The sequence below is a fragment of the Myotis davidii genome, unplaced genomic scaffold (genome assembly GCF_000327345.1).
Source record: "Myotis davidii unplaced genomic scaffold, ASM32734v1 scaffold273, whole genome shotgun sequence".
In the NCBI taxonomy this organism is placed as follows: domain Eukaryota; kingdom Metazoa; phylum Chordata; class Mammalia; order Chiroptera; family Vespertilionidae; genus Myotis; species Myotis davidii.
The window spans coordinates 1,075,932-1,089,423 of NW_006286263.1; the positions used below are offsets into that span (position 1 = coordinate 1,075,932).

Below are 13,492 nucleotides of genomic sequence, written 5' to 3' on the forward strand. Positions count from 1 at the left end.
ACTGAGCCACCCTTTCCTTAATTATTTCAGGAATAATCCTCCCGAAACCAGGTCATCCCCATCACCAACTAAGCAGTTGAGTTCCCGATACTATATGAATTAAGAAGTCAATACATGCAACATGCTGACCTGACTCAGGTTGGACACTGAATGTTGTGCTATGACTTTTCTCCTTATGCCGAGTATCTGTTTGCTTGCACAGTGGCTTCTGGCTTGCTGCCAGCCTGTGCATGGTCCACGCTTATGAGTTCAGGATCTATGGCAATGTCAATAATTCAGACGTTTACAATAAAAACACACGAATACATGAATTCACTAATGTTAATGTTAAACTTCATGGAAAAAATAGTCCTTTGAATCTTTGCTGGTTAGAAATTAAAGACCTCAAATCATGTGCAATAAACAGTAAAGTTACACTGAATGACAAAAAAAAAGTGCATCAGGGATCAGGGAACATTCAAAGAACTGGGGAACCATTCCCAAATCAGGAAGGGAAGTCACACGGTGTATATTATTGCTACGAATACAGCATTTCCTACTACTTACAACGTATACAATGTAATGTATTAGATGCCTTACTATCACATGAAGTACATATTCTCATAGACTTAAAACTGGTACAGTTTCTGGAGAGTTTGGATTAAGCCATAAATTTTGAGATGAAGCAACTTAAACTTTTTATAAAATAAAATAACATAATGATTTTTGAAAATGTTATTAGGTATAGGGTTGTGGGTGTTTTTTGTTTTTTTTGTTTGTTTGTTTTCCGATGTTTACATTTTCAGAGAAGCAAAATAGCCCATTTTTATTATGCTCAGTTGATTTCCAGACTGTTGAAAACATTAATATCAACTGACATTCACAAGAATTCAGTCATGAATAATTTGTTCAGAAAGCTGAAATAGGATTTGAGCTAAAATTTTATCAGATAGGTTCTTTAGTTTTGCACATTATAAAGAGGTTGCTAATTCTTTAAAAGATCCCTTTCCTCTTTTTCTGGGAAACAAACTTTCTAACCTTATTTGTTACTGGCATGACCTTGAAATTGAGTTCTGATCAATGAAATAGAAGAGGAAGGGAAGTTTGCTACTGGCAGACCAGGTTTCTGTAAACTTCCTCCTGCTATGCTCCTCCAAGCTCTTTTCCACGATGGAAACCCACTGAATTAACTTGTGAGTCATGTGCTGAAGATGGCCTACGTTGCAGCCAACTGTTTTTATGTTCTGTAAACTGAAAAAAAAAATTAAGCCTTAAAAAGTAAAAATATGTTCTTTGTCTTCAAGCCTTTACAATTTTAGGAATCTATTTTTTTTAATATATTTTATTGATTTTTCGCAGAGAGGAAGGGAGAGAGATAGAGAGTTAGAAACATCGATGAGAGAGAAACATCGATCAGCTGCCTCCTGCACATCTCCTACTGGGGATGTGCCCGCAACCCAGGTACATGCCCTTGACCGGAATCAAACCTGGGACCCCTCAGTCTGCAGGCCGACGTTCTAGCCACTGAGCCAAACCGCTTTTGGCTAGGAATCTATTAATGCAGCCTAACCTACACTAATACAAAGAAGTAAACTAATTTAAGTTAATGTTTGGTAAACACACCTAAATTAAACCTCAGTATTAGAGGGAAAAAATGAGTAAGGAAGAGTTAAAGTATATTTACAAAAATTAAGAAAAAAACTATACAGTTCTCCTATCCTGAATCACATGTTCTATATATGCAAGAATGGCCAATATATTAAATGATTTTACACAGACATTTCCTAGATCCAAATTCTCTTTTGCTGAATTGTTTGGACAATTTCACAAGGATGGGATACCGTACTATTGTGTGAAATCAGTCTACTTGATTATAACTACTTCATTGAATCTCAGAGGATCATATAGCACTGGCCTGATGTGAATATTTGCTAAAGCTGAATCACTGCATAGAGCTCTCAAATGTCTGAACATGCTTTTCAAATATCCCTTGAGTAAAGGGTATTTTTATTTTTGTGTCATTCAAAGCAGATCCATCTCTTCCCTCAGCCTCTGTGGCAGGTAATAATTCACCCTGGTCCCTTCGGTAGGAATGATGGGCTCCGTGCCACGCTTCTTCAGTATTTCAGAAATAACCTTCCTAGGGCATCTCATCACAGTTCTTGTGATGAGGCTTTTCTACTGAATAGGTAACATGTGATTTTCAAAGCATAAAACCAGCTTTAGCTTTTCAAAGAATGATGGTTAATCTAACATTAAAATAAAGCTTCATCTTGCCTGGGCAGTGTAGCTCAGTGATTGAGTGTTGATCTATGAACCAGGAGGTCTTGGTTTGTTTTCTGCCTGGGTTGCAGGCTCTATCCCCAATAGGGGGCACACAGGTGGCAGCCTATTAATGATTCTCTCTCATCATTGAAGTTTCTCTCTCTCTCTCCATCTCCTTTCCTCTCTGGAATCAATAAACATATATTTTAAAATATGCAGCTTTATATTACCTTAACTAACCATCTTTCCTTACCTAGTTTATATTAGTAAAAATATAGCTACACATGTATTCCCCGAACCCCTGCTGGTATATGATGTCTAAGTTTTCTAGCTCCTTTGAAGTGTAGTTTTCTAGCTCCTTTCCTCCATTATCAAGCCTTTCATTCCTATCTATGTTATACTGTGAATGAACCCTCTTTCATAGACTTAATGGATAGGAGAAGTGGCCCAAGAAGATTGCTCTTGACATTTGGGAAAAAGGTCTCTGTATTTTTTATTCCAGCAAATGAGGTGTTCTAGTTGTGTAGGATAGGACATGTCACTTCTGCAGGCTCAGAAGTTTCAAAGGAGGCTGGATAGTCAAACTGTTTGGGGACATCCATCTAGATAATTCCATCTCACAGATCAAAATATCATTCCCCCAACCAGACCCCTGACTTTACAATGACAGACCTGTTCTAGCTGGACATTTAGCTTTCTGTGACGTTAAGTCGCTCAGTCATTATTATGTCTTTGTGCTGGCCCTCAGATTTCTTTGCCTTCTAGCTTCAGAGGAGGATTTTTAGTTTAAGTAATTGAGAATGACAGTAGACTTACTCCAAAATATTTAATGATTAAAAATTATAACACTAAGTTTGTATTCTGAGAGTTAAATCATAAAATCTCCATATAAATTTAAATGATTAGAAAAATAAATTAAAGAACTGTGAAAAGGTTGTCACTAAAGGGTTTGGGAAATTCCAAAACTGCAATAATAGCATGAGTATAATCAATGAAACAAAAATAGAGGTGATTTAATTTGCAAAGCAGAAACCTAATTTATCAACTTTTATATTGTTTAGAGAAAAAAGCATGTAAAAAATAAAACCAATGGAAAAGTGAAAATAGTTGCAGATGCCATCTAAGAACACTGCACAGGCTAATGTTCTTCCATCCACCTGGCAAGTGTGCCTACTGGTAAAATGTGAACCATATATAGATTATCGTTGCTTTGCGTATTATGCTGGCTCATCATACAGCTCGCCTATCGGTAGAATATGTACTAGCTTGTCAATGTAAGAAATTCGTTTTCAACAGTAATTTTCATTTTATAGAAGGATTTACTGATATATTGATTGGTATGTATCAAGTTTTGAAGAGGACCTCAAAGACCCATTGTTTCAACTGGGAAAATTCAGTTTCTAAGACTGAAGATCTAATGGACAATTGTTTTTACTAATATGTATCCCGGGGACAACTGTATTATAGAAATTCTTAAAGGGAGTTCGAGTTTACATTATCACACACCTCTTCATAACTTCCTCTAAGCACAGTTTTTGTTGTAATTAAACAAGACAAATAGTAAATTACTAGAAAGAACATAAGTCCAGAACCTAGACTTTTGCATATAAATATGAAAAGAATACTGATAATGAAAGTGGAAGAAGTAAATTAATTTTGACTGTCTAAGTTGTGACAGGGTAGTTATAGCCATGATTTCATCAACCCTTTAAAACTACCCTAGAAGATTTGGTAGATTTTGCTAAGTCCATTTTATAGAAAATAAAACTGTGATACAAAAACTGTAGGAATTTTGCAAAATCACCCAAAATAAGTGGCAGATGTGTAGTTAATCCCTTTGTGTCTGGTTACAAAACCCATGCCAGTTCCACTGCACACAGGTCTTCTCATAGAATGAATTGCTAAGGTTAATATATTAATGATAACTTATTCCTAAAACTGGAACAATCACAAATAGCAGTCTTAAAAAGTCAAATTACAGCTTTGTATCCTTTATGATACAGGTTCAATATTTACTCACTTGTTTTATGAGAGAAGGGTTTCAAAGTTTTACCCTTTATAAAAATTATGTAATCATGTGAACAACTTCTCTTCCTGATACAGGAGCCTGCTGGTCTCCAGAATAGAACTACATTATTGGCTGTCCTGCTTCTCAGGCTGCCAACTCAGAAGCAAACTAAACCACCCACCCTCCATGTTTGTAATAATAATTATTAATAGTGAATAACGCAATCTTTAAACATAAATTAATGATATAAACTTGCACTTATTAATTACTTATTAATAATAATAATGATTACTATAAAGATAATTACTATAAGGAATTGACTCACATGATTATGGAGTCTAGCAAGTCCCAACATCTACAGGGTGGGCTGGAAAACTAGAGACTCAGAAGAGCACCTACTCGCACATACCTTCTATTAGTTTTCTAGAGAACCCTGACTAATAAATATAAAATTAAAATAGTCTGTCTGTTATCAAATTTTTTATTATATTCACTTTTTTTTTTAAATATATTTTATTGATTTTTTACGGAGAGAGAGGGAGAGAGACAGAGAGTCAGAAACATCGATGGGAGAGAAACATCGATCAGCCGCCTCCTGCACATCTCCTACTGGGGATGTGCCCGCAGCCCAGGTACATGCCCTTGACCGGAATCGAACCCGGGACCCTTCAGTCCACAGGCCGACGCTCTATCCACTGAGCCAAACCGGTTTTGGCGCTATATTCACTTTTTTATGAGTAAAACTGTTCTCAATTTTCAAATAAAAATATTCTCATTGGAGCTTTCATTAGAGTTTAATGAAAAATAAAATTAATTTTAATCTCTTTATAGACTCCAAAATATTAATTGTATATTATGCTCTATCCTTTCATTTAATGAGTTATGTTAATTCCTACAGAAAACATTATCGTTTTCACAGTTTTTATAATTAAATAAATTTTAATTATAAATGTATTTATAATTAAGTATATTCCTAAGTATTTTATTTGCTGTTACTAGGAATATTTTTTTTTCATCTTCTTTTGCTTTAAACTAGAGGCCCAGTGCATGAAAATTTCCACACTGGAGGGGTTCCCTCAGCCCAGCCTGCCCCCTCTCACAGTCTGGGAGCCCTCAGCGGATGTCCTACTGATGGCTTAGCCACAGTCTGGCCTCCCTCTGCGGGAGGCTACCGGGCAGATTGGGGAAGGCGCTGCCCCATCACCCTGCTGCTGCTGTCTCCTCGACCCTCGCAGCCACTGCAGCTTTGTCCGAAGGACGTCCAGTCTATGTGGTCTAATTAGCACATTACCCTTTTATTAGTATAGGTAAGCAAAATTTGGAAATATAGCTGTTTCCCTTCCTTTCAACTTATCTTTCCTTAGAGAGGCACACTATTCCTAAATTGAGATGAATTATTTTCATTTAGCATTTACCATCTATTTCTAAGGTCATTATTTGAATCATATAAAATGCTATTATTGTTGGTCAGAAAGATCAAACATTAGTAATTTTATGTCTCAGTCTTACTAGGTGTATTCTATTATTTTGAGATTTAACAATACATAAAACTAATATAATATTGTATGCCACTATAACTGAATAATAACAAGTAAAATTAAATATATATAAAGGCTTTCAAAAATAACTTGTTCTTTGAAAATTACCTTCTGAAAACCCCAATATTGTTTTCATGATACTTAGCTGTGAAGATTTAGTTCATTCAATTGAACATCTCTGCTGCAATCCTCATATAAATAGCCAATGTTTATTCATGCATTTCCTTAATGAGGCACTGTTAGATTGTTTGCCATCATTGAACTCTACAATAACGATGTAATACGTGTAAATCTTTATGTTCTCTGAAAGACTCCAGGAGAGAATTTCCCTGTGGAAGAGCCCTTTGAAATGGGTTGCCAGATTATGGTACCCACTGGTCAATACCACCTGGTATTTTTAAATTGAGCTCCAAAGAAACCGTACTAATTACGGTCACAGTAATATGTAAAGAGTCCATTTTCTCTCAAGCCAATACTGGCATAATCAGAATTAATTTGTACAGCCTAACAGGTATAAAATTGCAATTACTTGTTTTCATTTTGTTTTATAGTTCCCTAATTACACTAATGTTGACAACTTTTCCTATGTTTATTGGACACCTGGCATCAATTTTCTGTAAATTATCTATGTATGCCATTTGTTTCTATTTCTATTTGCTTCTTTTTTCTTATTGTTATCTATCTCTTCAAATATGTCTTATGGCAATTGGATTATATACATATTTGATGGCTATGCAGACATATACATATATATGTATAAATATATATTTAAAGATAGTCCCCATTCTGTAATTTATAAAATATCTATGCTGTATATATTTATATAGATTTTTATTTGCAGGTACTAAAATTTACCCAACTTTATTTATTATGTGTGTGGGTTGTGCATATTTAAGACATGATATCTAAGATATCATAGAGAATAATCTAAATAATTGAGATTATTTTTCAAGTTTAAGCCCCAATCATTCTGAAAATAACCTTGATAAGATATATTTAGCTATATTCCATTTTTATATCTGCATATCCAATTTTACTGATAACATTAATTAGACATCCAATTATAATTCACTTATTTGTAATGCTACTCAGTGTAGTAATACACATTCAGTTAAGACTTACAGTTATTAGACAAAAAAAGATAAGAGACAAAATTCAGGACATTTTCAAAAAGAAAGCTACTTCCTTGCTTAAGATATCTTTTTTACTATTTAGAAGAAGAGAGTTCCTTAAAGTTACTGGCCTGTGTGTCCAGTTCCAACCACATCTCTCTTGTCACACTTTCATTAACAAAATTAAGTTTACCAGTCAAATGTTCACGTCAGGGCTTTTTTCTCCTCTACAAAGCATGTGTGAGAACCACGGCTGTCTGATGAAGATTGCAGGGAGCCCAACAGCCAATCAGAGGCTTGGATTTCCAGCAGGGTCTGCAGCAGGGTTCTCCCAGGTGGGGCGGCACACAGACCCTGTGGGTCAACCAGTCCTTTCAGGGGAAAGTGCCTCTGTCTCACTACCCCTTTGGCTGGGACCAGCAGCCTGGGAAAAGCATTTGGGCAGCAGTAGTGGGTTACATTCATCTCAGTCTGTATAATGTAAATACTGATTTTATTTGTGAATACAAGTCCTCTTGATAAATGCCTTAATTTTCACTTCAAAGACACTAAGCTTGTGTAAGTCTTAATTTTCATTCTAGTAACTTATTTAGCATCAAATAAAAAGGCGCCATTAAAAAACACACTAGTCAGCCATTCCTAAGTGCACAACTAAGTTTATGCACTATCTTGCCAATGTCCATTTCTTATTCCTGAAATATTATGTATATATTTTATTTCTGCTAACTTCCTGTAATCCCTATTTTTTTATATTTGACAAATTAAAGGCATCTTGATGATTGCCTTTACAGCCCAGACGAAATTGTCACTTTTGACATTTCTGCTGACTTGACTTGCTTTTCATTCAATATTTATAATGCTGAAATGGCTTCAGATTTACATACAACATGAGTGCCAGCCACATTAGCTCTTACTAGAAATTCTTTTTTTTTTTTCTGAAGAAGAGTTGTTCTTAAATTCAACTGTCAATATGTAGTGAGTAAAAAAGTTTCTGTGCTAAGTTTGATCAAGTTTGATGATACCTGTGTGGACCAAATGATAAAACCCAGAATCAGCACTTCGTGCCAATTGTGATTGCATACATGATTATATTCACAGAGAGAAAACATATGTATGTAGGAACATGTGTGAACATCAAACCCATGTTCATATTTAATAAAATGTTATATTTTACTGTTGTTTAATGGTAAAGAACTGAATAAAAGGAATTACTGAAACCAATAACTATTTCTTCCCCATGAGTAATGTTGTTGTTGTTTTTAATTTGTTTTAATTTTTTGTTGAATTTATTGGGGTAATGTTGGTTAATAAAATTATGTGTTTCAAGTGCACAATCTTAGAATATATCATCTGTATATTGTATTGTGTGTTCACCATCTAAAGTCAAGTCTCCTTACATCACCATTTATCCCCACTTTACTCTCTTCTCCCTCCCCAACCTCCTTTCCCTCCAGTAATTACTGTACTATTGTCTGTGTCTATGAATTTGTTTTTTGTTTAATCCCTTCACCTTTTTTACTCAGCCCCGCCCCCAAACATCCTCCTCTCTGACAGCTGTCAACCTGTTCTCTGTATCTATGAATTTGTTTCTATTTTGTTAGTATATTTTGTTCATTGCAGCATTATATACAATAGCCACGATTTGGGAGCAGCACAAGATGAATGCATAAACAAACAAACAAACAAAAAACTGTAGTAAAATTACTAAATAGAATACTACTCGGTCATAAAAAAGAATTTCGTGTGTATGTATGTGACAGCATATTTGAACATTGAGAGTATTGTGCTAAGTGAAATAAGCTGGAGAAAAACAAATACTATATGACTTCACTCATATGTGGAATGTAATGTTGATTTCTTAAATCCTTCTGTCAGGCAAAGAGAATAAATTGGAATACTATTTGGATTTTGAAGTTATGTTGTGTTCTCTCATATTCAATAATATTTTTTATTTAAACTATAGAAATTAATGCTCTATTGTAAAAGAAGCTGAAATAATTCTGCCAAGATTCCTCCCTGTTTCATCCTTTAATTTTGTAGCTTTTCTTATTTATGTATTCTCATGGGTTACGTAATTTCCATTTTGATTCATTGTAATTTCTTGAGTTGTTTATCTCACTTCTTGAGTCAAGTTGAAATCTCCATTTTTTTATTCAAATATACAAAAAAATATGTAGCTTTCTTTATAAATGACAAAGCTTAAATTGTTCAGGAGAGTTTGGCCCACCATACAGAACATAGTTTTTTTTAAAAAAAAATCTAGGCAATTAAATGTAGATAAGCATTTCTAATTCAAGTCAGTTATTTTAAGCATAATTCATTCAATTTTTGGATATACTCAATGAATTAAAAGTTTACATTGTCAGTAAGTTTCACACCACACTATTCAAAAGTAACTTCTCTTCTTTTCCCTATGCCAGACGGTGAGTGGATGTAGAGGGAAGTTTACATAGTCTCACAGAAGCAGTTGAATTGGTCTCCGTTCTTCTGTCCTACATTGTTATTTCTGACTAAGTCTTATAGCTTATATTGAACCCTTTTTGTTCTGGTCTCAAATCTATTGTTCTCCCATCTTTCTCACAGGATTCAGCACCTGAATACTCAGCTATATTCTCTGCAAAATTCTAGATGGTGTGTTTCTTCATGGTTCATTCTAAACCAGCGAGGCACTTACAAGAAAAAAAGTAATAATAACAGCTTCGACACTCATCATTATGTACTGTGTAGACACTCATTTAATCTCAGCTGTTCCTATGCTTGGAGCTGACAAAAACTTAACATAATTTTGCTCTGACCATAGTTTAATTTTAAAGATACAGCAGGCACTAGAGACACTATTATTTGATAAGTTAAAAAGTAGACAAATATACCTACCTACAGAAACACATATTTTTATACGAACTTACATGTTTATATGAAAAGAGAAAATTGCCTAAGGATGCACTCTCTTAAAACAATGACATGTCTGGTAATTCAATTAATCCTTAAACATTTTTTTAAATATATTTTATTGATTTTTCACAGAGAGGAAGGGAGAGAGATAGAGAGTTAGAAACATTGATGAGAGAGAAACATCGATCAGCTGCCTCCTGCACATCTCCCACCGGGGATGTGCCCGCAACCCAGGTACATGCCCTTGACCGGAATCAAACCCGGGACCCCTCAGTCCGCAGGCCGACGCTCCATCCGCTGAGCCAAACCGGTTTCGGCTAATCCTTAAACATTTTTTTTTACAGGGCATCTTCTTATACCAACCATATATTGCTTTTATAACCTTAAGAAAAGCTTTAAATGTGAAATTTTTAAATATATACTTGTGTATAATTTGTTTATTGACCAAGATGGGCTGGTAGCATTCAAACAAAGAGAAACTTCTCATTAATGTCTCTTCTTCCCAGACCATGAGACCTACACCTATTTCATAGTTTTTATAGAAATATTTAAGAACAAAATACCAGTTCACATTAATGACAAATCAGCCAAATATGTGTTATTGCTCTCTTCTATTTAAGATCTATTTTGGATGTATAAGCCTTCAATTTGGAAAGAGGTGAGGAGTCTAGCTTCCAGTTAAAACCTATGAGTGATTTTTCAGGTCAGATCACAGGCAGTAACAAAACTTTACCTGGCAGGCCACTTGGGGGAGAGCTGCCCTCCAGACACCAGACTTAATGCACAGCCAGTGCAGTGCAGTCTCCAAAGGGAGTTGGAGTCAGGGACACAGGCACCTCTGGCCAGTCATTCTCTGCATATTTATATTCCTAGTCCAGGAGCCTGCACTCTGAAGCATTATATGGGTAGCCGATGCTGGCAGCTGGGGGAAGGAAGGCCTACTCTTGCACAGATTTCATGCATTGGGCCTCTAGTTTATATAAAACAGCTGTTTTTTACATTGAATTTAAAATATTCTTAATTTTTAAAATTTAAGTGTAGATCTTCAGGTGCCATACTGAGGATGCCTTATAGGGGAAGAAGAGTTGGAGACACTTCCCCATTCTCACTCAGAACTCAGTGCCTTTCCTAGCCCTTCCCTTCATCCCATCCCCAAGCTCAGAATCTATAAAACTGCTGAAGCTTTTTACTCAGAGCTCCCTCAGCAGCAGGACAACCACCCCTATGTTTATGCTGACCCACCTGAACCTCCACTTCTCCTCAGTTCCATGGGGATAACAGAACAGGAGAAATTGGAGATTTCTTGAATTTTAGACTATTGCTCTTATAGCATCTCAGCAAGTGATTAAGACAATTCTTTCACATTTGGTTTGTTGCTTCAGTTGGCTAATCTGCTGACACCTGGCAATTCAGCTCTCTCTCTCTCTCTCTCTCTCTCTCCTCTCCTCTCTCTCCTCAAGTTTACCTCTTAAATGGAGGAACTGTAGAATTATTTTCTATCACCCATAAGAAGGTATGAATTTGAAATTGTACACAGGTAAATAAAAAAAGTAATCAGAGAAAAGAGGCTAAATTGTTACGGCTGCTGTGAGTATAATCTAACATTAGTTCATTCTGGGTTTATTTAAATCATTAGGAAATCAGGTGTCAGCACCTGTGTTTTCAATTTTCCTAAACTTCCAGTGGACACATGGTAGGATTTATGAATAAAAAAATCCTTAAAAACCCTTACATGTAACGAGGGATAAGAGAGAAAAAGAACAATAGGCAAAGCTATTGGTATACAAATAATTTCCCATTACCAAGCCCTGCATCAATTCCTTTGCCGCCCTTTATAACACCGTGAGGCTGGCCATGGGCTATGAGTCATCCAACTGTTTTGAAATGATTTTTTTTTTGTCTAGTTAAACATAAATCTCCTAGAAGTCCAGACCTTCTCCCCCTCTTGTTTTTTTGCTTGTTTGTTTACTTGTTTTGTTTATTTTATTGAGGTTTGATACCTCAGAAGAAACAGAAAACTGGAAGTAGCAAAGTTTTATATTTAACGTATCAAAACTTCATACCTATGTAAAAACTGTGACATCAGACATTATAGTTCTCATTACATATTCCCATCAGAATAGGGAAACAAGGTCTATATGAACTGAAGAATGATTTTATTCTCCTGCAAAGTAAGAAGAAAGTGATTTTTATAAACCTTAAAATTCTACCACTGTGCTGACTGAACTCATGAAAAAATTATTGGGCCATGATTCACTGAAGATATTAGAAATACATTAAATAATTCAAGAGCATTTTAAAAACTAACAGAGAACTCATTCTAAGAGATCTATTTACCAGGTTCATATTAGCATAAATATTTTAACATTTTCATATCTATTTAAGAATGCATTTTTAAAGAAAATATAAAAAGATTTCAGATAGTTTAACCTTCAAAATTAAACAAAAAAAATATAAATATGACTTGTTTTTTAGATCAGCTCATATGTTTATCAAATGCTTGATTGTCACAACTCTATCATTCAATATTACAGCAGACAATAGTCTGATCTATACCTTAAATTTTTGGTACTGACAGTGGCACTGTTCTTTATGAGTTGGCTTAAATTAATTACTACTTTAAATTGTTTCAACTTATTTACACATATATATTTTAAAGATTATTAAACTATATTTTAAAGAATATTAAAGCAATGTGTATATGTAAACACACATCTACATACACATTATTTCTAGCATTATCTTTTTAAAAGTATTTTTATAAGTTTTTATTGATTTTAGAGAAAGAGAAGGAGAGATAGAAATGTCAATGAGAGAGTCATCGGTCTTTGTCTCCTGCATGTCTCCCGCTGGGGATTGAGCCCACATCCCAGACATGTGCCCTGACCAGGAATTGAACCATGACCTCCTGGTTCATGGGTGGACACTCAACCACTGAGCTACACTGGCCAGGCTCTGGTGTTATCTTTATGGCATTAAGCTTATAATAAAATAAGCAAATCATTAGGAAGTGAAATCAAAAGTTCAAGAATGTGATGGCCCCTATCAACTCTTAAAATTAAGATTAATAAAAGTATTTTAGATTACATGATATTATTAATATTGAAATGAATATTATAACTAAATAATAGTCAATCAGAAGTTTGAATAAAACATGAATCTATATGTAATACCCTTTGTAATACTTTAAGCAATAAAAAAAAGATTAAAAAAACAAACAAACATGAATCTATAAGAAAATCATTTGGCATAATCAATAATGTTTATGTCACTTTTTTTTTTATTTGACAAAGAATTCATAAACTTTAGTGATGGGTGTGACTTCTACCCATTATCTCAATCTTAAAGACCCTTAGGTGACCTGATAATTTAATGATAATGTATTGCAGTGGTTAAGAATGTTGGTTCTGAGGAAAATATATAGAAAATGGCATAGGAGGGTCTGAAAATGATTGGATAATTTTTTTTTCTTTAGGCCTTAGAACCCTCACATTTAAATGGAAGAGATAATAGAACATTATATTACTTATGAACATATATGGAGACATACGTATGTGTGTATATACAGTGGGGCCTTGACTTACGAACTTAATTGGTTCGATGATGGAGGTCGTAACTCAAATTACACCTATGTCAGATCATAAAGTGAACGAGTGAGACACGTGATGCTGGGCTGATGTGGCGTTCACTGTGACGCG

The 13,492-nt window shown here is 34.8% G+C and overlaps 1 long non-coding RNA gene across 1 annotated transcript in view; it reads right to left on the minus strand.

Annotated features, from left to right (window-relative positions):
• Positions 1-10,203: 10,203 nt before the first annotated feature.
• Positions 10,204-13,492, minus strand: part of LOC107182125 — a 24,676-nt gene continuing 21,387 nt past the window's right edge. The window contains exon 3 of the long non-coding RNA XR_001512851.1: positions 10,204-10,215. This is a non-coding gene — a long non-coding RNA (uncharacterized LOC107182125). The remainder of the gene's footprint in view (positions 10,216-13,492) is intronic.